The sequence below is a fragment of the Alosa sapidissima genome, chromosome 23 (assembly GCF_018492685.1).
Source record: "Alosa sapidissima isolate fAloSap1 chromosome 23, fAloSap1.pri, whole genome shotgun sequence".
Classification (NCBI taxonomy): domain Eukaryota; kingdom Metazoa; phylum Chordata; class Actinopteri; order Clupeiformes; family Clupeidae; genus Alosa; species Alosa sapidissima.
In genome coordinates this window covers 23,941,059-23,943,558 of record NC_055979.1, presented here as the reverse complement: position 1 = coordinate 23,943,558, position 2,500 = coordinate 23,941,059, and the positions used below count along the sequence as shown (strand labels likewise).

The following is a 2,500-nucleotide window of genomic DNA, read 5'->3' as shown; positions in this document are numbered from 1 at the left end:
CCAACCCTGTCTCTCTCTCTCTCTCTGTCTCTCTCTCTCTTATACACTCATAGAGACACACACACACACACACACACAACCCACTCACAGCCTGATGAATGGCAAGGCAGGGAGGAGGGGGCGTCGCATCATAACAGCACGCTGACAGGCCTGAATTAACCAATCAATAACCTAGTGGTGTGTGGAGGGGGGGGGTTGAAGAGCGAGAAGGAATCCAAATAACCCAATCACATGATAGGGGGGGGGGGGGGGGCCGCGTGGCCCTACTGGCTATTTAGGAGACCAGGGATGTGGAGAGGGAGAGCGAGAGAGAGAGAGAGTATTATGGTATGTGGAGGAGAGAGCAATGAATGAAGGAAGACAATGCCAAGATAAACGAGAATAACTGAGGAGAGAAAATCAGGTGGTGGTTGTGGGTTGTGGGTGGTGGTGGTAGTGGAAGCGGTTGGTGGTGGTGGTGGAAGCGGTTGGTGGTGGTGGTTGTTAGTGGTGGTGGTGGTGGTGGTGGTGGTTGGTGGTGGTGTTTGGTGGTGGTGGCGGTTGGTGGTGGTGGCGGTTGGTGGTGGTGGTGGTGGTGGTGGTGTTGGGGTGGTGGTGGAAGCGGTTGGTGGTGGTGGTGGTGGCGGTTAGTGGTGGTGGTAGTGGAAGCGGTTGGTGGTGGTGGTGGTGGTGGAAGCGGTTGGTGGTGGTGGTGGTGGCGGTTAGTGGTGGTAGTTGTTAGTGGTGGTGGTTGGTGGTGGTGGAAGCGGTGGGTGGTGGTGGCGGTTGGTGGTGGTGGTTGTGGTGGTGGTGGCGGTGGGTGGTGGTGCTGGTGGTGGTGGTGGTTGGTGGTGGTGGCGGTTGGTGGTGGCGGTTGGTGGTGGTTGGTGGTGGTGGCGGTTGGTGGTGGCGGTGGTGGTGGTGGTTGGTGGTGGTGGCGGTTGGTGGTGGTGGTGGCGGTGGTGGTGGTGGCGGTGGTGGTGGTGGTTGGTGGTGGTGGCGGTTGGTGGTGGCGGTGGTGGTGGTGGTTGGTGGTGGTGGCGGTTGGTGGTGGCGGTGGTGGTGGTGGGTGGTGGTGGTGGCGGTTGGTGGTGGTGGTGGTGGTGGTGGTGGCGGTAGTGGTGGAGAGGGCTGTCATGTGAACATGCAGCGGGTGATTGCACAGGCCTCCGCTGTGCCTCAAGGGCAGCCTTTTTATCACAGTAATCCTTCATCTTCACAAGCAAGCCGGCCAAGCAGGCCCCCAGGGACCGGTGGCCCAATCACACGCTAATGCATGGTGGGGGGGGGGGGGGGGGGGTTGTTCATCTCTCCTCTCTTCTCCTCCGCTCTCGTCTCAACCCCCCCCCCCCCCTCTGTCTCCCTTCTACTTTCCGCCTCTCCTCTGCGCAGGGCTGTAATACCTTCATTCTCTCTCGCTCCCTCTCTCTCGCTCCCTCTCTCTCGCTCCCTCTCTCCCCAATTCACTCCAGTCCTCCCTCCACTAATGGAAGACGTCCTCTGCTCCCCGTAGCCGAGCTTGTCCTCTCTAGCGCAGCAAGGACACTCCAGCCCACTGCACCTACACGGAGAGAGAGAGGGAGAGAGAGAGGGGAGAGAGGGAGAGAGAGAGAGGGGGAGAGAGGAGAAGAGTAAGAGAGAGGGGGAGAGAGAGAGAGAGAGGGAGTAAGAGAGAGGGAGAGAGAGAGAGAGAGGGAGGGAGTAAGAGAGAGAGAGAAGTGAAAAAGGGATTCCATTTGCAGTACACAACACAGCAAGAATGTGAAGGAGAGAAAGAGAGACTAGAGAGAACAGATAGAGGAAGAGAGGGACAAGGTGAGTGTGACAGAAAAAGTAAAAGAGAGAGAGAGAGAGAGAGAGAGAGAGAGAGAGAGAGAGAGAGAGAGAGAGAGTTCCCATGTGCAGCACATTACAAGGACCTTCTCATTGATTGTGGATCAGTGTACATTAAGGCCTCGTGGTGTGAGGGGGAGGGGGGGTCATTTATACAAATGCACTAAACAAACACAAGCTCACGCCAAGGACACTGCACTGTGTTGAGTAATGGTGTGTGTGTGTGTGTGTGTGTGTGTGTGTGTGTGTGTGTGTGTGTGGCAGGCAGGTCGATATGTTTTATGGGGGACAGGAGGGAGCTCCCCTCTGAGCCTTGTTATTTCTGTCCGGTCAGAGGTTTGACTCGTACAAAGTACACTACGTATAAAAATCCCAACCACTGAAAATAATAACTATTCTGTTTTGTTTTGTTTTTTTTAACTCGAATGAAATTCATTAAGAAACATGCCCACCAGAGTGATTACGCTACAGGGGTCAAGACTGACCAGCCAACCTGAGAGAGCAATAGCCTCTCTTCTGCTGCTGCTTTATGTTGCTGTGATATTTATGTGTCTCCATCACTCACACACTCACACACTCACACTCACACTCACACTCACACACTCACACACACACACTCACACACACTAAAAATGACATATAGGGTGAGGAGGAGATTGGTCAAAAAAGACTTTCTATAAAAATAAAT

General features: G+C 54.7%; 1 long non-coding RNA gene across 1 annotated transcript in view; it reads left to right on the top strand.

Annotated features, from left to right (window-relative positions):
* LOC121698675 overlaps positions 1 to 2,500 on the top strand; it is a 20,259-nt gene that overhangs the window by 15,962 nt on the left and 1,797 nt on the right. Inside the window, exon 3 of the long non-coding RNA XR_006026830.1 lies at positions 1,932 to 1,939. This is a non-coding gene — a long non-coding RNA (uncharacterized LOC121698675). The remainder of the gene's footprint in view (positions 1 to 1,931; positions 1,940 to 2,500) is intronic.